The following is a 25,092-nucleotide window of genomic DNA, read 5'->3' as shown; positions in this document are numbered from 1 at the left end:
TACAATTATAACTTTCATCTACAATTTTTCAAGAAAGTAAAGACCTGACTGAAGTGTTTTCATAAAATGTTACTGGTGTTCTCTGATTTATAAATTCAGTGAGGTACAGTTATTCAATGTAAGAGGCATACGCTCTGAAGTACAAGGGAAAAAAAGTTGCTTTAGTCAGAGACAGCATAGTTAGGCTGGGAGACGATGGTCCTTTTTACTGTAGCTGTTAGTGTGTGTACGAAAGCTAAAGAATTTGTATTAAGTGTGAATTAAGAATTCGCACTTCAGATGTTCTTATTTTTCTACCCATGCTACTCACAGAGCTTAAGTGCTACAGCTGCCTTCATACATCCTGCTTCATGCCGTTGCATCATTAGCCCATGCAAACTCAGTCATGTGTGCTAGACTGGATCACTAATACCGTTCCACTGGATCTCTAAGAGAAGAATTGGAGAAAACCTCGGGCATTTCACAAAATGGTGCAGAGCTCCTCTAAGACATTGAATTTGTACCCTCCAGCATGGGTACTTTGCTGCCAAAATTGTTTTTTAAGGAGAAGTTGTGGCATCAGAGACTGTTGACTTAGAATTTTAAAGATCATGTTTCACCTAGAAGTATCAAAGTGGCAACTCTATGGATCTAGTCAAATTCCAGTTGGACTTGTTTTCCTTTCCTAGTGCAGTTAGCCACAGTTACTGTTACTGTTATCATCTAATCAGAAACTTCTGAGGGCTGAAAACACCATACTCCAGAAAATATGGACAATGTGGCTAGGTCACCTTGGTCACTGCACAAGGTAAAGGCTATCTGGCCCCACTGTGTTCATTTTCCTAGTAGTCTTGATGCCAGTAGGGACCACAGAGCTATGGGAAAATTACACCAACTCTGCAGTGTTTTCAGTGCAGAACCTCATTTTGCCACAGGTCTATATCAAAAGTAGCTCAGCCAGGATGGAGCACCAGCACCCCTGTGTCTCCCCAAAACTTATTAGCCACCAGACCTACTTCAGCTCCAAAAAATGTGAATATGTATCCAAAATCAACTTTGCAGATGGACTTTGGTTCCATTAAATTCCATGGTGAAAAAATCCATATATTAGGTTTAATTTAATTATGGGCCTACAGCACTTGCAAAAAACCCCATAGCTTCATATTTGGATTTATGGAATTATTTTACTGAAAAAGAATTACGTTACATATTTAAATCCCTGGTGGCTACTAATGTTTTATTAAATACAGTGTAAATCCAGCTGCGACCATGCAATAAAACCTCCAAGGGGCAAAAAAGAGAGAGTTTTATATTTGATCCTGGACGCAACAACTTGGTCTCCTGAACACTGCCCATATGCCATTATGCTCTCTCTGACATTGAAGGCTCAATGTGCTGAACCCCTGTTTAAATGTACCGGAGGAATATGGTAAGATTACACACCACTTCTAAAATTCCATATATCTGGCCCACTCACAAAACAAAACCTTGTGCTAAGCTATTATACGAAGGTATTTAATGTCTGTTAATAAAATACACAGATATTCAGTTTGTAGTAAGAGAAGTTTGATTTCATTGCAGAACTTCAGGAAATAATGATGTGACTCTGTGGGCAGTCACCCATAGTAATTAGCTGGAGAGTAAATCCATTTGTTTTTCACATTTTCTTATCAGGACATGCATTTTCACTCTCATGTGCCCAGGGTTAGAAAGGTTTACATTACATAAAATTAGGACTATATAAACTATGAGCTTCATCTCTTTTCTAATATGATTGCCCCTTCCCTTCAACAGAGTAGCCTAATTGATAGCCTCCATTGTATGCAATGCACCTCAATAAATACTGAACATGAATGTGGATCAATATTGTGTTAGTACAAGGATTAAGCAAGCTATTTTCTCCTTTTTCTTCTTTTTTTTCTGGAAGAGATGAATATACGTAAATAAAATGACTGTTTGTCTGAAATTCTGCCTGAGGATTTAGCTTTGCATTTCCCTGTGGAGGCACAGCATCAGCAGTCACTCTGGTACCTAGTACTTTTGCCCAGTGAGGACAATAAAAGCAAACACCTTGGTGGACTGCTGGGAAGAACAGCCCTTTTCACTAAAGAGACAAATGCAAAAGATTTGACTTCTGATGTCTTCCTTTTTTTTTCTTCCTCTTTTTCAAGCCACAAATTAGAGGAAAATTTATGAGAGCCTAGAAAATAATTTATAGGACCAATATTGACTGCTCTTGACCCCGTGTGTTATTTTGCAGTCTAAACAATGCCAAATTGCTTAGATGACCCAATACCATGCCAAAATCCATAGACACCTGATATATATTACACAAATTTTTAAGGCATGGCAAAAGCATAACACAGTGATAAATGCGCACAGTATTTCAGATCAGTTCTTGCAAATGCAGAGCATAAAAGTTTCAGCAAGTGTCTGAGGTTTTGGGAAAAGGCGGTATATAATGTTAGGACCTGTTAGCCATCAGATCAAAGTTCAGATCTAAGCCCAGAAAGACAAGAGCTTACAAAAAAGCTCTGGACCACTCATTTCCCATAAACACTCAATCAGTTCAGCTGTAGGCTAGTCTACTTGCTAAAGTGCTTGACATTGCTTTACATGCCCTCAGGGGAATAGCCTCTGATTATCCCAATGGTGACAGGTTGGTGCAGAAACCCTCGCACACCCTCCTGCCCCTTTCCAATAGGCACTGTTAAATCCTGCCTTGCACTTATTGTCTGCTTCAAGCTGAGGGAGATTGGGTTTGGTTCTGGTTTTCTAAAAGCACCTAATTGAAAATAAATGGATCTTAGATGTTTAAGAGATTTAGGAATTTAAAGTCATTTTTTCAAGAAACATTTAACTATACAATTAGCTCCGCAGACCTGTTTCAAAAGGGCTCAGCCCGAATGCAAATACCAAGGTAAACGGTCCAAGTCAGTGGCAATGTTTGGCTTTGTGAGGTCTAACTTTTAGACTGAATATGTTCATCAGCAGCATATTTATTTAGAAGGTAGAAACACTGTAGTACAAATCCTTTCTGCCCCACTTTTTTTTTACAGAAGCGAAATCTCTGTCAACCACATCTCAAATGGCTGCCCTAACAACAGGTCTTGGTAGGGAAGAAGTCAGTATTGCCATTGTAACTATTATTTCACACAGAATGTTTTCATTAGAGGAGAGGCTGGGACATGGTTCTCCCATTTTACTGCCCTAATCGCACAGTTACAGAATCATTCCCGTACTTACTTTGTTAGAGGTTTTGGTTGTTGTTTGTTTGTTTTCCATTGCACAGAAATAAAATCATTTTCATTTATTCCCAACTAGATGTATGGGCATTTCCATATTGTAAGTTAGCAAAAACTTTTAAATTATGTATATTGGAACATACATATGTATGCACCTTTGTATATGCAAATCTGTATTTGCTAAGACTGTATGTTTCATTTGCACAAAAGTATAATACACAGCATATAAAAAATCATAGTAGTGACCTCTTAAAAAATGTGCTGCATTTCTTGCAACTAAATTTATTTACCTTTTTACATAGAATGGGAAAAGTACCATATTTTAAGGGTGTATTTTGCAGTTTATTTTTCCAGTGGCAGCAAACAGTTTCTGCACAACTACTCACACTAGGTGAATTAACATTTTCCTAGCTTGAATGCACAACAGTTAATTTAAATGGTGACTTGTGGAGAATGTATGGCTAAATCAAGACTTCAGTTGGAGGGCTCAGCTTAGTTTTCTGTGGCATCTTGTGTCACAATATGTCACACGAGCGTGGCTGCATGAGTGGATGGGATACTCTTAAAAAAAGGCATCGCTGTTAAATGGGTTTTTTCTGAAAAGCCAAAAAAGCAACCAAACAAAAAAATGTTAATGAACTGGATCTCCATGTGTCAATCTGTTCTTACGGTTAATTACTGTACCAGTGGAGGAGTTTGGGGAGAAAAAAGGACACAGGATTACACTGCGCAGTCATTGCACGTGAACCATTTGAATTCCAACCTGCACCAGCAAGGTCCTTTAACCTGGAGCATTGCCCCAAAGTACCTGAGACATTAACAACACTACGAATTCCAACTTTTCTTCTTTTTTTTTTTTTTTATTTGCCTCCCACCCCTTTCCCCTTTGTTGCTATAGTAAAAATGTTTCTACTTTTCTACATCTGTCTGCTGTTGCCAACAAAACACTGGAGAACAGGAGGTGATCTTTCTGTTTTCGTTCCAGCAGCCTGGCGCTGAATGAGTTTAATCAGCTGAGAAACGCGACTGAAAAGGGCTTTGCTACCCTTTCTAACTTCACTGCTCTCAGGCTTTCTGTAGCCTAGAGAGTGACACCCTATGCCTTATTTCACTGTGGATTATTTAGAATGCTTCAATTGTGACTTGTCAATGTGGTCCGGGGTAGATCAAGGCAAAACCTCTGACAAGAAAACAGCAATGCGAATATGATGTGACTGGCTGCCACACAATGGACTAATACCTCTTAATTTGGACTTTTAGCAATCGTTTACCATCCTTATGCCCTTGAAGATTCCAAATCCACTCTTACAGAGAAGAAAAAGTCCTTTTCTTTTTCTTTCCTCTCCCTTCTCCTCCCCCCATAACTCAAGCGTATCGATCAATGTCTCCGTATGCATTTAACAGCTTTATTTCAAAGCACTTTACTCTTAAAAGCCCCTCTCACCAAGGCACACTATTGAAATACTGTGCAGGTGTAATTAAACGAGCCAATTTTTCGCCCAGGACTGTATCCTTGTTCTCTCTTTGGTATTAGAACTACAAGATGAGGCTTGGTCATTCCTTATCTCTAGGCAGCACTGATTTTGGGTTTGTCTCTTTTTTTTTTTTTTAATTAAAAAAAATAATTAAAGTGAAATTAATTGGTTAAAGGTTAATAGATGTAGAGATTGACGTCCTTAGTAAAAGTACTCCACCTGAAATGACAGTGCAGGAGACTTAATATATTACCAGCAAGTTATGTCTGTACTACACCCAGGAGTAATATGGCCAGGACATCACTGAATGCCAAGTATCCTGTGACTTTGCTGTGGAGACCACTTCAAAGTTATTCAGCTGTTGCTGAATGCTGTGACTATTTGCAGCGTTCACTGAGAAACAGAGGGAAATCATTTATTTCACAGAGGACGTTTTCACACAGTGGTTTTTTCCTCTCTTCAAGATCTACAGAAACAGTTCCAAAATAACATTTTAGAACATCAGTGTGAATAAATTTCATACATCTCTTTAGATATTGTTTCTGTTCTTCATCAGGCACTTTGCACTAACACTTGCCTGCATGAAATTTTGCCCACAGAAAAGCTGCAGGAGAGCCTTGTGAGTGCTCGTGCATTTATGTATTTTCACCAAAAGGGTTAGAAGGTCTTTGCAATATGGGTGTCATCCGATGAAGACAGAGAAACGTAGCTGTGCATCTTAATCAGACTTTGTGAATAGGAAATACTCAAAGCAACAGTCGTGGTGAATAGTCTGTGACTAGTCCACAAGCTCAAATCAGACCACATAAACCACATGCCAAATTATTTGGAATTGTGAACGGATTTGTAAAACCCAAAATTTGCCAATCGGTAAGTCACAAGCAGAATAAAGGTATAAATTTCTCGGATAGGTTGTTCACAAAGGATAGAGAGCAGAGCTACAACCTGGGATGGTATTGAACCCTATGACCTAGAGGTGAAGGGTTGGGGAGCCCATAACCAATCACCTTTGTATTCAGTGTACTGGACTGTCTATTTGAAAATTAAACAAAGACCCAACTGTAGTAATTGTGTCACCTTATGTACTTAAAGTAATTTCCCCAGCTCAGCTCAATATCTGCAGGAGCAAATGGAGAAATTGCCTGTTGTGTCACTTCTCTTCTCTAAGGCTTTATATCTACTCAATTTTTTTCCTCTGTGCTTCCCTACTGCTCTTCACAAAAACATAGCAAAGTTCCTTAGAACAGGCAATAAAATGCACAGATGCCTGAGTCGACAGAAATAAAACTAAAATAAGACCTTCACACAAATGTGAAAAGGTGAGACAGCAAAACCCCCCACCTTTGGTAGCTGTTTTCTTTAAGCATTTCTTAAGGTCCATTTTGCCTACACTGGAGTTACTTAGATAATACATTTATTTGCCAGATCACTGTTGCAATAGAATTACTTTATGGTTTTAATTAAAAAACCTGAAAACAAAACTTGCTCTGATGGGTGTCAGTCATCAGGATGTGGCATAAAGGTGACTCTCTAATTCTACATGATTACTGACGGACTAAAATCCCAGTATGTCCCAGAATGGACTAAGACCACGGTTACCCTCTTTGGCAGCCAGCACTGGCTACTGGATGAAAAGGTTTTACTCAGATTGCTCAGGCTTAGTGCCTTCTTAGTGCACTAAGTATGGTTTTCCAGTCTATGGAGAAAGTAAGACTTGAAAGCCCCTTCTTGCCCCAGACCTCTGATAGGAGCCGAAGCTGCTCTTAGAAGAGATGTCATTAGCATTGCGGTCACCTGTCTAAAGCAAATATGTGAGATGCCTCAAGGATCCCAAACCTAACAAGGCAGCACAGTGAGAGAAAGCACTTAGACTGATTCACAAGTCATGGTAAAACAAAATCTCCTCTCATGCGTCCTACCTCACCCCAGCATTTTGTCTTTGAAGTCATTTCCATGTCTGCCAACCTCTCATCCTGGTGGAACAGACTGATGATGAGGGCCAAATTCTGCTGAATATGCCCTTACCTTCTGGAAGCAGAAGAGTTTCCTTCACTTTGCCTCTATAAAACTATAGGTCCTTTCTACCTTGGCTGGGTGATGTTCTCAGCCAGGGTAAACCAGAGTAGATTCACTGAACTTCAATGGATGCATGTTGCTTAACAACACCTAAAACCCTGTGAGAATGCATAATTATAATAGTAGTCTAAGAAGAAAAAAAAAAAAATCCCTACTAACATGAGAATGAATTTAGTTAGATTTTGATTTTTCAGAATCCTACTTTTCCATCACATTCCAACAAGTAACTTAAACCAGAACAGAACAGGCTTTGAAGTCTCTTTCAAGACTTGAAATTTCCCTTCCAACTAATTGTGCTTATGTTACCTTGTTCACCAACAATTATTTAGCTTTAGCCCAGCCTTCCTACTTACCCACAATTACCAGCTCCTGTGACATGGCTAACTAAAAGTGAGTATTAATATGGATTTAACGGTGTTTCAGAAATTGGTGGAGCACCAAGGGTGCCAATGACCCTACTTTCACTTTGTACTAAAACTGCGTTGATCTGTGGTTTTTGGCTCCTTCTTGAATTTGACTTGAAGGTTGAAAGTAAACACATCACTCAAGCACATGGTGCATGAATTAAGGTCTTTCTGTCACCAGCCTCTGCTTTTTTTTCCCTACTCCCTGGGTCAGGCACCTCAGAGTCCGCCCCTTTCCCCTTTCCTCTCATGGGACCCTGGGGAAATATTTCTCTTGACATGAAATCCTGTGCGGCTAACACCTGCATTTCTTTCAATACACATTTCCATAGGTAAAGTTTTGCTTTTTTCATCTTTTTTTTTTCTTATTTTCTCCTTCCCAGAAAATATTTCTCTAAGAATGATCAGTTTTTCCAAGCCACTCCAAACACAGAGACCTGTTGCTTTTCCAAAGTGGAAAGCACACTGTTTGACTTTGAAATCTCTTTGGCCAAGAGATCATCTTCAAAATACATGTGCTTTAAATGAACACATTGAATCTGCACTGTTATGGGTTGTGATGGAATCGGAGACGTAGCAAAGACAGGTTTTTCTGCCTCCCAAAATAAAAATAATACAACCTAATGTGGCAAATTTCTCTTGGCTTCCAGCTATTAGGATGCATTCAACACATCTTTGACAAGTTTACACCTACAACAGTTTGCTGTGTCAAAAATCTCCCTCTTAGAGGATGCCATTTTTAACAGCAAAAAGGGTCATTGTTTGTTATAGTTTGAAGTAGTTCCTTAAACAAAATAAATCTATGCTGTAAAATAACTTTTCTCAGCATAAGTGTCTACAGTAGGGCTTGTGCTGGCACTAATATGTTGGTTGAGGTGTATGGAGGGGGGATTGTTCTTTTTTTATTTTCACACACTGACATCTTTATTCCGAGGAACAAAATTAAGTGTAAACCAAACATTACTGTCTACAGCATTTTCTTGAGGTCAAGGTTTCCAGGGAATAATAGAAGAAGAAAGCTTCCTAAAGACATATCTTTGTGGAGTAGGGATGGGGGTTCCAATTTACTAGTCTTCATCTTATTGAGGGCAATAATTTCCCTGAAGACTTAATTGGCAGGCTATCACTGTAGAAAACGTTTGCTGCCGGCAACCCTATTATTTTCCATGAGAAATACAGTCCCGTGAGAAAGCACGTTCTCACTCTATTTCTGTGGGAAACACCAGGAGAAGAAGAATTCCAAATCCCGCGAGACTGAGCAACTGGAAATAACACCAGAAGCCCTCTTGTTTGTGTAACTTATTACAAAAATATCAAAGGGGGCGGGGGGGGGGGGAGAGAGAAGAAAAACATGTTTTCATAAAATTTTCACTTTGCAAGAGCTCAGTTTTAAAAAGACTCTGGATTTATATGTGACAGCCCAAAATCCCAAGGATGTTCGGTCTGTTCCAGTTGTCAATTTACGATCTTTAAAACATTTTTAAAATTGACTGAACCTTAACTACATCCTACCTCATCTTGTACTAGCCAAGTTTTACAGATGCCATCTTAAAAATCAATTCAAAGAACAGCCATAAACTTGAAAGCTTCCTATTTGAAGTGTATATGGCAGAATGCAATTTTGTTTAATTTTAATTGACAGAGATGTCAGCCTAAGAGAATATTTTAGAATATTAGTAGGAACAGTAAACTCCTGCCTTGACACTTTTATGATATAATGGTATAATTCTCGGGAAAAAAATCACCACTGTCAGGATTTACACAAAAGCAGTACATGTTTTACTTTTTCCTCAGTAAAGGAGTGACAAATGTATTACTAATTACAAAATTACTTTATTATGTAGAACCAGTAATAAAACCCTTGACGTACACTCAGAAAGTCTTAGTTTCATTAAAAAAGACAGGAATTCTTTCCTTCTATTTTTCTTTTAAATTAGTATTACAAATCTTCTGGTGAGGTTTCAGCCTGTGGGATGTGATTCAGTTCACTGCCCTCTGCCTTTTTGCATGTTTGCAAGGCCCATTTGTTCCTAAGGAGGCAAATCCTCAAGTGGTGTAAAAATGCTATTGCTACCTATTTGAGCAACCTGAGAATTAGGCTTGAAGAAACATCATCAGTTACTGCAAAAGATCCAAACACGGTAATTTCTCTTGGTTTTCTTGGATACTAATTTCTATATGTCTTTAAATTTTTTATATGAGAAGGCAACTTCACGTTAAGAAGTAAATGCGTGACCCAACATAAGCTACTCATGCTCCAAGTCCAGGTGAAAGAGAAGTAACATGCATAGGAAACTTACCTAATTTTGAAAGTGGCCAGATTCTGAATCTACCTCTTTTTTGCAAAAGTCTATAAAACCAAAAACTGAGTCCTCAATCCCCCACTTTGGGAGTGGATGAAGTCCTGCTTCAAACTACGTGCTACTGTTCCTTTGCACCACTGCTGTAAAGAAAATTCCCAGGCAACAAAAAGGACCACAGCGATCCTCTTAGTTTGCAAAGGCAAACTAAGGAACCTGGCGCTGCTCTACAATAAACATAAATGCTCCCTAACTCCTCAAGGCCTGATCTATCAAACTACTTAAGTATGCAGCTGACTTTAAGCACATGAGTAATCCCTTTGACTTTAAAGAATCAGTCATGTGCTTAAAGATAAGTATAGTGCCCTGCTGTATTGGGACCTAGCCTCCAAAGCAAAGTATGGTTGCGATTCAGTGATTAATTGCAGCCTACAGATGGACAAGCCAGTTGGGTTAAACACGAATTGGCGCAAACCTTTGCCCTTCTCCAAAAACAAATCTGAATAAAGGTCAAAAGAGTTTGGTTAAGGATGTACTTACCAAACTTTCAAACCTTTTGAGGACCATCCACCACTAGTAAAGGCTCTCACATTGTATCCCTCTGGGAGTCCCATAGGCGTAGTCGGTTGTAAACTCATTTTCCTATATGGTCAGGCACGCGTGTGGGGGAGAGGAATGAATGACAATGTGGAATGGCCAAAGCTGGTGTCCTGTGACCATGGAGCTTTTAATATGGAGGCATCGGAATCAGGATTAAGAATTGCAGCTGCTAAGATGCTAAACCCCACATACAGCTCCTATGGCTCAGATGTTATCAAGCGTAAAATCTTTTGAATAAAGCCTTACATGGGGGCACCATTGTAAACTGCTTTCCCAGTTAAAGCCTTTATGTACCAGTAAGAGGGAAAAGGTTGTATTTTGCCGTATTATTTTCAGTAATATACCAAAGGCCACTGAAATCAATTCCCATTAATTTTAAAGGACTTTCCATAGTAAAAATAATGCCCAGTAAAAACTCTATAATGAAACTGCTGCTTAAACTATTTCACTCCTCTAAGGATGGCCAGCAACTAATTTTCTTCCATGAGATTTTTTGCTATAGTCTCTGTTTTTGTTTGCTTATATCTAATCCAAATTTCCTGTCTTTGGTATATATGTCATTCTCTGACATCGGCATCAAATTCTAATCCCAGCACTGCCACTAACTGGAGCTGTGGCTATGAGCAAGTTCTCGTCTCACTACAGGTGACTGACTAGATTAACTACATAGCTTGTGTTAATTCACAAACTGTGGTCACACTCACTCATGTGTATTTAACAGATACTCAAACAAATGTTCAGCTGTCTAAATTTTTTCTCTAGCTACCGGAATAAAAGATCCACAATGGAAAAATTCCTCCATACAGAAAAGCATAGTAGAGATTATGTACCATAGAAACTCAAAAGACAACAGAATCTTCAACGTTTTTTCCTTAAATATTCTTTCTTTTTTGATGTTCACTTTCCTGGAAGAAATGTATAGAATTTCAACCCAAGCACAAATAACAATAGTGTTTTGAATTTGAATGGGTTTATACAGTTTTTGTTGACTAAGGAAAAAACAACCAAGAAGAAAATTGAGGCCACAGGTTTCCAAGACTGAGCCCACTGTGTATAAGGAACCTCTGTAACGAGCAGCTTAACACAAACAATAGTTCCTGACTCCTTGAAAAATCAAACTAGCAGCAACCACAAGGGTGGAAACACCATCAATAAGAGAAGACATTATAAGAGAAAAAAAATGGACTGGTAAGAGTAATAGAAAGGCTGGAGATGAAGAGATTTAAGAAGTGAGAAGAGGAAACAAGGAACTGATGGGTTTTTTCTGTATTTGTTTTGAGAAAGAAATGGATGGGAAAATAAGTTTCCTCCATCAGGTTTATCCCTCCTTATTCACAGTGGGCATCTGGCCCGTATAAGACATAACTGACTGTTTATAAACTCTTGTGTTTTAATATTAAGCCATTTTTAGCTGCAACTTGGCCAAGTGATGTGTGTACATCTGCCACCCTATAACTCAGCCATGACATCTACCACGCTACAAAGAAAGCACCACACCTGGATTGGCATCTCCCATGCCAGCTTTCAGCCCTCTGAGATTTGCATTGAGTTTAGGGGATTATCACACTTTAAAATGTAGGCTTTGTAAACATAGAGTAAAAATAGTCGTCATTAAAGCAGTATAGTAATGCTTTGTGCAGCTGAAAAACAAGACTGGAAATGGTAGGTGGCACGCCTTTCTCAGGAGCTATTTTTAAATGTATCTACTATTTTTTTAGACAGCATAAAAAGTTTCAGCCCATGGTATTGACTAACAAACAGACTGTAAAACCGCAGGGTTGAATGAAAAATTTAGCTCATTTTTGTAATTCCTAAGTGAGCTTCAAAGCCACTACAAATAACCACTTAAATGCCCTTTCCTTGATTTTCCAGAACTTTGAATAGCTTACTAGCTTACACCTGAATCAAAATCTGTTGAAGTAAATTAAAATATTTGCATTGACTTTAATGAAAGTTGCTACTTGCCCACTGAGTTCTGGCCAAATCTAATTTTAAAAGAGTTCAGTTGGAAATTGTCAGTCATTCTTCTGGATGCTGTGAAGAAAAAGGCTTCTTTATTCCTTAGCTCAGACTCATTGGTTTTAAGACCTACCATGGGACTTACCATTCTGGCTAGCAACTATTAAGTAGCCATCCTTTTTCATTACTTTTGTCCTCTATGCTGCGTAATACATTGCATAACCAACCTATCTTCCTGTTCGGGGATGGGTTGGTTGCAAGTTTTTCTAAAATTAATATCTTGCCCCGCTTTATTGGCTCCACATTTTTTCATGAGATGCTTTCAATATGAATACAAATCCTTCCTAAATAGTATCAACATTACAATGTATGCTAGCAACAAAAAAGAAAAAAGAAAAAAAAGAGGAAAAAAAGCTAAAAAACAACACCTGATTTTTAGTAATATCTGGTATGATGTTCTAAGGTAAGCAATAAATAACCTGGGTTGTATAAACATACAAAAGAATGCAATTCTCAAATCTGTAAGAAATCCGATTTGGCCAACAGTTTTTACACAGTTTATCTGTTAGCTTTCATTTCTAACAAACCATGTTTGCGATCATGCCTCTCTGTCTCATCTATCAGCCAGTTTCAATTTTGATGACAGCAGGAGGAGGAAAAAATGTCTCAGAAGACAATAAAAATCTCTCACAAGTCTTACAAATGTTTAAGTTCACGGAAATAGGGGCCAGTTAGCAAAAAGGGACCAAAATTGAAGCCCCACCACAGAAAAGAGTGATCTATGTGAGGAACCTATAAAGGACAAAGTTGGCTTTTGCTTCCAAGCAATGTTTTGAGAAGCTCACATTATATAGTTAAAACAAGTATGCTATTGATCAAATACACAAGCTGAGATAAATTTCTTTTGCCGTGATGATCACATCACAGTTGATGTAGAGGCTTGGTCATGAAGGCAAAGATTTGGGAATGGCCAAGTGGTCTGAAAAGGCCAATCTCCTGGCAATTCCCATTTCCCTTGAAATGCTGGGAAATTTGCAGTTGTTCAGTAAAACTGGAGTGCTTCATAGGCTTTGTTGCTTGGAGGCAAATCTCCCCGCACAATGACCTTCAAAGTATAGTTTTACACCCCCATGGGCTTCCACATTCAAAACCTACTGCAAATATTGCTAGTCAAAAGGGATTTGCAATGGAGCTAAGATGCAACCTGCTTTCTGCAGCCCTTGTTCGCCCTAAATAACAGTTTGCTCCACAAGGATTTCTGCTGACTTCTGCAAGTGCATATGACTCTACTCCACCGAACCTGTCCCAAAGCCTAGGTCAAACCCCAAATCATGGCTCAGGTCCACCCTTCTAAAAGAATACTGGTTTACCCAAAGAAAAATGATAAAAATGAGGAAACCACCAGCTTTAATTCCACATGACCTAGGGTCTGCCACTATTCTCAGTGACTCTGGACAACTCACTTCATTACCCATGCCCTAGTTTCCTCAGCAACAAGTAGTATCAATCACCACTGTGGATCAGTACCAGATTCAAAGATGAAATTCACTACATGATACACAGGCATTATTAGTTGTTATTTTTTTATAGGATACCAAAAAGTGGTCTGTAAACCACAGCAATAGGAAGCACAAGGGAGGCCAGAAGAGTAAAATTAGATAAAGTGGATGACTTAAGCAATAGAAATAGAAAACCTTTCTTTCATTTTTATGTGATACAGAAGGTTCATTATGTGCTGTATCGACAACACAGTATTTTTCAGTGTCACCTCTTCATTAAAGAGTCATTTTAAAGGCAGTTGATGGGTTCCAGTATAATACAATTCATCTAATAAAAATATTCTTTAATTTGTATATTATATTTCTTTTCCTGCTGGTCTGGTAATCCTTAAATAAGATGTCCCAAAAGTACTGATTTTCGTCTCTCATCAGTGTATATTAGTAAATGCATTAAAGTTAATAGATTATTGTCCATTGGTGTAAGAAAATCAAGGCTAATAAGGCTACTTGAGTATGCAAGAATTACAGGATTGGAACCTACTGTCATTTAATATTTTGGAAGGTTATGTGCCTTTTCAAGATAGGACATAATTTTCCCTAACATAGCTTTCAATAGAGGTGCATTAGCCTCTAGTGGCAGTAGAGGTGATATATTGTATTGCTAATTTAAAGGATTATGCATGAAAAGTGAATATATTGCAATAATTATGAACTCTTGTTTGACTTCACTTTTCTACAAGTGTACTTTGTCATGCTTTAAATACTTCATGGATTTGAAAAGCAAAATCAAGATGCTGTAAATTGGGGTGAAATAAAAAGCCTATTAGCACGTTCTTAGAGCAGATTTAGGTTTGGAATATTTTCTGTGTGATTGCCATCATTACCGAATTTATATCCGTGCAGTGCCTCTACCTATTTGATTGCGAGCATGTGTGAGTTCGTGTGTGCATGTGCACGCAGAAGGGGTCATGACATTTATTAAAGCAGTCAATAAGGCACGCACAGGACAGGCGTCTAACCCTGGAATATATGTATATTTATACTCATTTCTGATATGGAAACTAAAGAGGAAAGATCAATTGGAATCTAACATTTCATTGTCCTTCACCTTGACTCTTTGGTTTAAAGTAAGCAGTTCAAGAATAAACATTGCTGGGGAGAAATAAATAAATAAATAGATGAAAAAGCCACTCTCTAACATTATTAAGACTTCCAAAGTAAATAAAAAGTGGTAGAGCTGAGAGCAAATTGCTGCAGCGGTGCCAGGGAGAATCCTGATTTTAGCACCGCTGTACCAAATTTGTCATTTAGGAAAGCTCTTGTTCCCTTTATTGAGTTCCACTGTAGTGAACAATTTCTGCCTGCATCCCTCGTGTGTCCTTTTGGTTTATTATCTTTCACTGTGAATTGAACATCCACAATCAGTTTCACAGGAAGTCTAATTTCACACACTGCTTATACATATGATGAGGACTTCCCTCTCCCTCCCCCCTGCCCCATCCCTTCTCCCAATGTTCTTATCAAATGAAGAATTGTGGATAAGGGTTAGGTGCAGATAAACATGAGTGTAGCACTTCCAGAAAGGTCATGATCCCCCCATAAGGTGCTTCTTGTTATGCCTGACCTTCAGATTTTCATCATCAGCCCGCCTGACAACTTAATAATGCAGAGGTGCAGGATTCATTTCTCCCCTCTGAGAGAGCCAGTACGGGACGCCCTTTTCCCTGATTATTTCCCTGCACTCCCGGCTGCCCTTTATAAGCCAACCAGAACTCCATCAATCATGCTCTTCTCTCCTTTCCTCCTCAGCCCCCAGTCCTGAAAGCTCGAAAGCTGCAATGTCCCCTTTTGTCTTGCGCTGCTACACAGCTACAACAACAACAGAAACGACTCACCGCCTGAAAACACCCTTAGCAGGCAGCAATCCACCTTCCTATTTAAAAAAGAGGGTCCTTCAGCTTTCCTCCATGCTGATTATGTTATCTTACAGAATAGCTCTTCATGGGCTCTGCTAAGAGTGAAAGGAGGGAAGAAATTTAAGCTGAAATTAAAAGTTTTGTCCATTTTTTTCTCATTTCCCTTTTTATTTTTTTTCCCTTCTTGTTCTTGCACTTCTTTTTCTATAGTTCAATAATAATTAAATGAAGAGGAAAAAAAACCTTTCCAGAATTATTCCCTTTCTTTTTTTTCCTCTTTCTAAAGATAAGAGATAAACAAAGACGATGTATTCAGTGTATTAAGCATGTCAGTTTACTGAAAAAAAGTAATACAGAAAAGTTTGGAAGAAAGTTGTCTTAGGATAGGCTATTGATTCAGATCAGATTTTAAAGACTGCAATAAACTCATGTTATAAAATATGTATTCACTTCACCCCCAGCCTTACTAGTGCTTTTTCAGCCAATGATTCCTAGAGTGAAAATGGGATGATAATGCACCATGAGCATCCGGTGAGAGCAAAGTACAGTATGTTCCATGACAGAGCAGGGATATGCCAAGGCCATCTCCTATTGCCTAAAGCAGCTGCCATTTGTATCTCCAAGAGGGGAAGTATCCCCTGGTAAGCTACAGCTCAGCTGGGTATGAGAGCTACACTATACCCGGCAAGCAAGCTTAGATCCTACCCTGCCCAGTGGCAGCAGGATGCAAATCTGTGCCCAGCTGGATAGAGAAGTTAATGTGATAGCCCAGCTCACCCATTAAGTCACTGTGCTGGATGTGTAAGGATAAATAAATAAATAACAGAGCTGCATGACGCACCATAAAACCACTCATTTGCCAAATATCAGCATTGTGGCTGAAATTAAGTTTTCCTCACTCCTCCTGTGCCTGGATGCACTCAGCGCTGGTGCATGAGAAAACCTAAACTCATGTCTGTGGGTTTTTTAAACTGAACTGCCACCTCCCCATGGTAAGTAAAAACCTGCTCAAAAGCAGAGAAAACAGCCTCAACTCTATTCAGTCTCCCAAACAGGTATTGTGGGAATCATTGGGAAGCCCCTGAATAATGTTTTACCATCTGAATTATTTCATACATCATAGATTTGGAAAATCCCAACACAGATTTGGAGCCAGTAGTGACATACGGAATTGCATTTACTGGTTGTGAAAGCCAAATAACTCTTCAGAGCCTTCTTTTTCTTAATAAAAAAAAATTAAAATCTTTCTATGAAGATCTTCTTTCAAACTAATAACATGTCAAAGATTGCAAACTGCCACCAGAAGAGAGCTGGAAAGATGAGCAAATGTTCAGGATATGCAAGAAAAGGGAGTCTGCTCTAACTCCCATTGAGTCAATTAGTGTTGCTCCTGACTCCAGTATGATTTGGACAAAATCCCAAAAGGATCATCTGGTTAATTTTCAGGTTGTTCTCCTGTTCAGTCAAGGGTCTAAGACAAGTCTAAGAACATTTTAGAAAGACCAGAAAATATGAGTCAAACCTAAAGAGTTGGGAAAAAAAGCTTAAGAAATACATGAAAGGAGGAAGGAAGGATAGAAAGGATGAGGCACAGTGGAGAAAAGGGAAAGATCACTCTGAAATGCTGGAGAAGAAAAATAGATGAGTGATAATGATCTGTGAGTGGGGGAGAACCTGTCTGGGGGAGAGCGGCGGTTTGGACAGCTAAGGGAAGCACAAACAAATGAAACAGAAAAACAGGAAGGAAACTGAAGCAAACTGGTAGATACAGAGGAAAAGTGACAGGAAACCTGCGATGCCCAGTATCCTTTCTTGACCACTAGATGCAGGAAATCACACTTCAAAAGGACAGCCAAGAACTGGGGACCTGATAAGAGTGATACAGATGCCATTGCCACCAGATCAAAGTGTTGGAGGGAGAGAGGACATAGAAGGAGGAAAAGAAAAGGATTAAAGCAAAAAGAAGTTGATCTTAAATGAGGCTGGAGTCCTTTCTTTTTCCTTTCAATTTTCATCCCAAAACATGTCCAGCTTGTTTCTCTAAGCAGGGAGGGGGACTCCCTGGGATATTTCAACCACTCCCAAGCCAAGCTCCATTTAAGCTTCACAATCTACAGCAAATGCAAATGCTTTGCTTGGCACCTTTTCTTCATTTCAGTCTTGATCAGCTGCAGCAGCAGTGCCAGTGGCTGTCCACAGCCCTTTGGCAAGGTTTTCCTAGCTGTTCCTCACCTGGGACCCACGCTGCTCTGCTCCACTCCAGCCCCAGTCTCAACACCCACAGGGACATCTTTGTACAGCCCCAAGTGAATGGGTTGGGAAGGACAGAAGGACACACAGGGTCAGGCTGCTCTTTGGGTTTGAGTTTCCCTCTGTGAAACACTGATTTTCTAAGGAGGAGGGAGATTGTCCACTACTGACATTTGCCAAGGGAAAATGAGGAATTGTTTGGATCCTGACCAGAGGGCCATGGCTACATCCAGGCCCTTGCAAATTGACTTGGCAAGAGAGGATTCTCTTGAGGAGTGGGGAAAACCAGAGAGATGTCAGTCAGAGAAGTAAACACCATATGCTTGTCTCACAGCATCTGACAGTAGTGAAGTGGACAGAGCACAGAGGCTGGCAGATCTGAGAAATAGGGCAGTGTAAATCAAGACACATTCTCCTTTTTCTGTTTCCCAGAGGAGTTCCAGACATGAGCAGTGCGTTCCTCCTAAATCCAGGGGCTCTTCAAAGCCAAATGGTGTTTTCCATACTGCTTATTTACACTAAGCCTCGATTGAATGAACTGTAGGTTACAGAGAGGTGACTTTTTCTGAAATGTATGAGATAAATCCTTTTTGGTCTAGAGGGCAGAGTTAGTGAGGGAAAGGGAGAGACTACAGAACATTTAATGTGGTGTAATTGGTTCTAAATAAAAAGATCTTTCTCCAGCTATATATTTTTTTATTTCCTCAGTGCTGAAAATTTTGTAGGTAAAGTTTGCTCAATATCTTCAATTTTCACAGTAAAATGTCATTTGACTCATGTGAGGGTAGTTAAGGTGGAAGGCAACTGTTGTCTGGTGCTCCTTTGCTCTACTATTTCACCTATTGCCTCCTTTACTTTAAATTTGTATCAGGGCCACAACTGTCTCCCTAGCCTTCTCCAGAAATGCTATTAAACAGTGGAGACAGGCTGCAGAGACGTCGGCGAGACTCCAGTCCATGAGCAAAACTCATTCCTCATTCCGTATGAAGTCCATCACTAATTATCCACATGGCATTCAGCCCATCAGGTTGCTATTGTTTCAAGAGATAGTTTTAAGCATTCTGCAAACTTTCTGAAAGCAGAGAAAAGATGAGAGCTATGGAAATAAACAGCTGAGAAGCCAGCCTGCAGACAAAATGGTAGGCTGTTGATAAGACAAGTTGTTGAGGAAGGAAAGACCTTGCTAGAAAAAATTATTGAACTTTAGGTTAGAGTAAAAGCTTCTGAAAAGTGTAAAGTTGTATTAACTTAACCCCGATATATATTGACAGCTATAAGAGGAAATAGCTGAATTAGATACAAGTGTAATCTCTGATAGGCTTTACACCAAATATTTACTTCTTTTATTCATCAGGTTAATAAACTCATAACCTTCTCTTGCACTGGTCATTTCCTGATGGGATCCAACTTTCTGCTATCTGGCTGCAACATGCCCAAGTGTTCAAAGCAAGCTTCAAACACAGGTATATCTTCAGAGCTGCCATTCAGCTCAGAGGAGGTTGGCTCTGAAGCCACTACCTCTGAGCCATTTCAGCTCAAAATCAATGGAGATTTGCTCATGTCATGATCATAAATTTAAGCTATTCAGGAGTGTCCTTCTGTTCAGCAAACCTTTCTATTCCTCTTATTAGCTCAACCAAAGAGTTTCTTGCTTTTTAGCTTACAATTAGGAAAGTTTTCTGAGCTTTGACTGTTCTGTCTCACTTCCTACCTCTAGAAAACCGATATTAAGTGCAAAACCTTCCTTTTCTTCTGATTCTTCCTGTTTATTTAACTTGCACACAGTAATGCACAAAATCTGACTATTTGAGTAGCTAATACCAGTATGACTTAGAAACTACACTCTAGGACATGGACTGTATTTTGTCTGACAATGCACATTGTCTTGGAGTTTCTAGTATAAGCAACCATTAAAAATCTCCTAATTCACTGTAAAAAGAGTACAGCAGGAATGCTATCTGTGACCAAGTGGATAGTAAACAAATACAAAATACACCAAACTGAAGAATCATTAAAAAAAGACAACTAAATAGTCTGTACCCTGAAAGACTAATTTAAAAATTTAATTTTTTTTAGTCAGAGAAAGTTAATAAAAAGTCATAATGCAAAAGAAAGTCATTGCAAAAAGAATCTCAGCCATAACCAATAACACAGAGAAAACTGTTTAAATATGCTAAATGTTGTCGAATAATCAAGTTCTTTCGTATCATGTCTAATCTAATGGCTCTTCTTTACTGCATTCTATTTTTGATTTACTATTTACTGTTGAAAGTCACTCCTGAGCGAAGACATATGAAAAATCCACCTTTTTTCATTGTATTATTTTTATATTCTTTTTTAATGATAAGGTATAAAAATCCAATTCTAATAAAGGACATACATAGCATAAATACACTAAGACACTTTTATATCAATGGCAAAAATCTGTAGTCATTTAATACCCTGGTATGATGGATAAGAGCTCAAAACTAGCTTCAGAGGAGTAACCTTTGTGCTAAATTAACAAAAATAAATATTATCTTCTGAAATATGTGATAGAAAATCTTTACTGCAAAACCCCCAAAGTATTCACTCAAAAAGACGTATCAGTTCCTAACACAGCTCAAATGAAAATGGTCATTTTCATCTGCTAAATATTTTCCCAGGAATAATCGTTGTATTTGGTGAAAAGTTGAACAAAAGATTACGTCAGAATGAAGATTTGTGTGCAAAGAACATATCCTACATGAAACTGAAATATCAATTTCCTCAGGATTCCTTTATGTCTTTCTGCTAAAGCTCTTCCTTCTCGGTTCTTCCTGACAAACTTCCATGCAGTTTCCTCATGTCCCAGTTCAGTGATCAGTACCACTGCACAGTCAGAAATAGATATATCTTTTTTTTGTGGGACCATTTTATTTCGCTGCCTTTTTTACCAGTATATTCCAAGTTGGGTCTCTTTTAGTAAATAACACTGTATTTTGTTTAAAAAAGAAAGAAGTAAAATGAGCAGAAAACTATCTTTCTCTGTAAGAATCCACCATTATTTATCTTTTAATATTTTATATGAAAAGACAGAAGAATATTTTTTCAAACTTCAAATACATTTGCCAATCAGTTTTTAATTGCTTCATTTTGCCACTCCACTGCAAAGTCTTCCTAACACCTCGCAGCGTGATTGTTTCCTGCTAACAGAGACATTTTGCAGACAGATTGAGTGTCAATATTATTAGCAGCAAATTATTCACATTGCGTGAATAGCCTTATAATCCTTATTTAGTGTGAATATTCAGGAACCTATTGTTTTTAAAATGATAACTTTTAATAAGTTCTTGTGGTTCTGATGGCATCTTACGGATGTTATCAAGGTTTTTGGGCAACAGAGATAGAAATGTTATTCCTCTGATTAAAAGAGTGACAGTGACACCAATACCAAGTTTGTGCCTAAAATGCTAAAGGTTGCGGAAAACACATGTAACAACCTCATGCCCATACTATCGGGCACTAGTACTTCTCTGGTTGTGTGGTACATAGATAAAGGTAGGGAATGTGTAGCTGTATCAACCAGTTTGCTGCTAAAATAGCCGTTCACTGTTTATTTTCCAGCTAAGTCAATTAGGCAAGGTGGTGCATCAACATGCAGTATGTGCTGATTTCAGATACGTTGGCAGGATTTTATATAAACACCAATGAAAGGAGTATACATCTGTTAAAAAAAAGGCAAGCTTTTAGGGAAATAAATACTAAAGATGGCATGCTGTAACCCAAAATCACAGGAATGGGAAGACTGTTATGTTGTGTCGGTATTTTTTCTGCACATTACTTCATTTCCCAAATAGCACTGTTGTGGGATGGTTTATGGGTTGTTGGTTTTTTTTTAACAAACACAAAAATTTAATCTCAGTTACAATGTTGTCTAGTTTGAATGCATGCATAAATAAATGTTGATCATCTGCTTCAAATCTAACTTTATGTGAAAGAATAAAGAGGTGGTTTTGAGCTATCTAATTAAAACACTGAGACCTGCCCTATTAAACAATTCCAATTTTATGTCAACATGTGTGTTACTGTAATTCAAAGAACCTGATTGTCCAAGCCTGGTCAGGGTTCATATAAATTGTGGAGGCAGAATCTGCGAGTGTTTTTTTTGAAAGGGCACCCCCTGATCAACAGGCTTATACTTTGCAGGCACATCAGCCCAAAGATGTGTGGATAAAATAGAAGGGGAAGGTTAAGTGTTCAAGGTCAGACAGCAAAATATGACAGGATCAAGAACAAAACCTAGAGACCCTAATCCCAAGATCAGTGTCCTACTTGCTGTATCTATAAATCAATAATTATTCATATTCATATTGATATTCATATACGTATTCATATTCATATTATAATATCAATAATTATCTATAAATCAATAATTATCCCAGTTACCTAAATAACTTTTTTGATGCATTTGGCCCACAAGTTAGTGCTTACCTTTATCTCCCCCTCGTGTCTAATTAGTCAAAGCTTCATTTGATGGATTTGCTCCTGCCATGCTACAAAGGGTTAAGTGATGCCACCCATCAGAACAATGACTTTTATGGACAGCATTTTTCCTCCTCATCCTCCCAGCCTCTGCTTTATTAAACACTTGATCAGTTGGCTTAAAAATTAACCATATGGTGCTGTTTGTAGGGTATAGATTCAAGGCTTAGGAAAGGCATGATCTGTTTAGCCTGTCTGGGCAAATGATTTCATTGTGAATATCACAGTCTATTTACTGTCATTAGTGGAACACAAGCAGGAGACTAGGAAACTTTTTAAACCATGGATCTATGAATAAAGAAACAAATTGCTCATTTGATGTCAGTAGCATATAGAAGTCATTCGATGACAGTAGCATATAGAAAAAGCATGAGGAACTGTGAATGCATTGATTTGTTTCCAGTGTATTACTCTACTAAAGTCCATTTGCCACCACCTATTAATTGTACAGTCACTGGAGCTGGGTGAGCTACAACATCTGTGTGTCCCCATCTGGATTCAGAATATTTGTTTCACGTATATTCATGCCATCTGACTATTTGCTTTATGGAAACATACAGGCAACTAGTTTTTGTTCAGATAAAGTTTTGGGGAATAGATATTCTGGCCAGGGAAGTGGCTATATTACCACAAACACAGTATTGCATGGATTGAATATTTGATGTTCTTTCTTCTGTGACTCAGAAAAAAGTTACGCTAATCAAATCAGGAGGAAGAAAAAGTAACATCTGATCTAGGTTACTAATATCCGCCAATTAACAATCTTGAGCACCAAAACCATGGACAGTTTATAGAATGAAATGTGGCAGTGTACAGTCATGTAAATAATTACTAAAAAAGAATCAATTTTATGAAAAGCTGCACATAAGCAGAAAAAAAAAAAATTGCTGTAATCTGAATAATTTAAGCAACTTGAATACACAATATTGAGCTTCCTTTGCAATGTCATCAAAGTCATAGAAATGGTAGTCAGAAATAGTCTATACTCTTCTGATTCTGTTGCCCATGGGAAGTCACAGTACATTTAGATGACCTGTGAGTTTGTCTGTCTCTAAAATGGATATTATGAGTAATATGAATCTAATCTCAAGGCTGTTCTCAGTCCAGTTAGTGTTTGAGTTCTCAGATCATTGTGCTATATTAGTTCAAACAATGATGATTATTATCTTTCAGGGATTTTTATTCTCAGTGAAAAGCAAAAAGAATTACTGGCCAATTTTGTCTAGTAAATGCTGAATACTTGGAACACTTCCCGTTCATACTCATTCTGTGGCTTTCCTGTGTCTGACTTATGTTTATCTTCATTAAGTGGAATAATGCAAGTCAAAATAGCTACAAGTAAACTGTCTGCTGGATAGGGAACAGTTGTTAGTTCATGGGAAATGGATCGTAAAAAATGTGCTCCTCTGACTTCAGAAAAGAGCTCTAAATTGATCCATTTCCAGTTCAAAACTCCTTAAAACATACCAAGCAATCTCACCTGATACTTCATCACCTGATGATGGTGATGTCTTTCTAGTTCAGAGCGGATGGATTACTCTGAAAGTTTTTGTCTCTATCAAAGTTCACAGAAAGTCCTGATTTGCATGGAAAAGCAGGGATAACACCTATACTTACTGGAAGCTCGTTCGAATAAGCAATTGTCTTGGGTTCTTTGAACTTTGGAAGAGGTGGAGATGCAGTCATATAGAAGACGAACTACTTCCCTTGAAGGAGTACAGCACATATCTGTGCAGATTGATGGAGTCATAAGTCACTAGAAGCTAACCTGGGTACAGCCTGAGGTAAAGCTGAAAGCTAAAGTCATTCCAGGTGGGCTGGTAGAGGGAAAAAACAAATCCTAGACATTCACATATGAGGTCGTAACTTCTGTTCCATTGCAGCCCACATATAAATATTTTAGATTTATATTTTGGAAGTTTAAAGCCTCTCTATAATATAAACGCATTTAACTTCAGGTTTTATTTTAAAATGCCTTTCGAGTCAGTGAGGTGCCACACTCCCTCAAGGATTTCAGGCAAATCTCTCTTGACCAATCCAAATCCGTAAGCCAAACCATATGATTTCAAAATACCTTCAATTGCCTCCTGGATCAGATGTCCACATCTGGAAATGATGGATATTCTCTTCTCAGCTGCAGAAGAGGGAAATTCTGCATTAGGCTAAAAACACTGTGTAAATTGCAAGGGAGAAGGGTCAGCCTTCTAAAATTACAGTGGTCAAGGCAAGTCAAGCACTTTAATGGCAGGCTCAGATCCAAGATCAAAATCGTTTTACAAATCTTCAAGCAATTCTACCTATAAACATGCAGAAGTTTTTGGTTGGTTTTACGTGAAGGTAGCCAACAGGCAATGAATTCTCAAAGGAAAAGACTAATCTCCCTTCACAAGGGACACAAAGCAGGTGCGCTCCATAAGGACAAAACTGTGCCCCAAATTCAGTTGACATAAAGCAGGAGAGAACTTTCTGATGGGAAATGATTGTAAATCACAGGAAGATCAATTGAAAAGAACAATTCAAAACTAAAATGGTAGTTTTGAGCTCACCCTTCTGAAATTTCTGTGTCTAAAATATTCTTAAAACATTGAAGAATTTCTTAGTCAATTACAATAGGAAAAAAATATCTAATGAAGAAAATGGGAAGCAACTGTGGAATTTATAAGATGTATGACTGAATTTAAATTGGCCACTTACGTTATCTATGTTCCCCTTTTCTTAACTTTTTATGTATAATTATCCATGCTGAGATGTCATCTTCTATAGTCTAACCAGAATCACTCGCATATTAAAGAATTCATTGGAAGTTATGTTATTGTATATCATCATTAACAATAACACCACATTAATAATTAAGATGAAACAAATAGTCCATTTGTCTGTCTATGC

Source organism: Strigops habroptila, chromosome 9 (genome assembly GCF_004027225.2).
Source record: "Strigops habroptila isolate Jane chromosome 9, bStrHab1.2.pri, whole genome shotgun sequence".
Taxonomy (NCBI): Eukaryota; Metazoa; Chordata; class Aves; order Psittaciformes; family Psittacidae; genus Strigops; species Strigops habroptila.
This window is presented reverse-complemented; position numbering follows the sequence as displayed.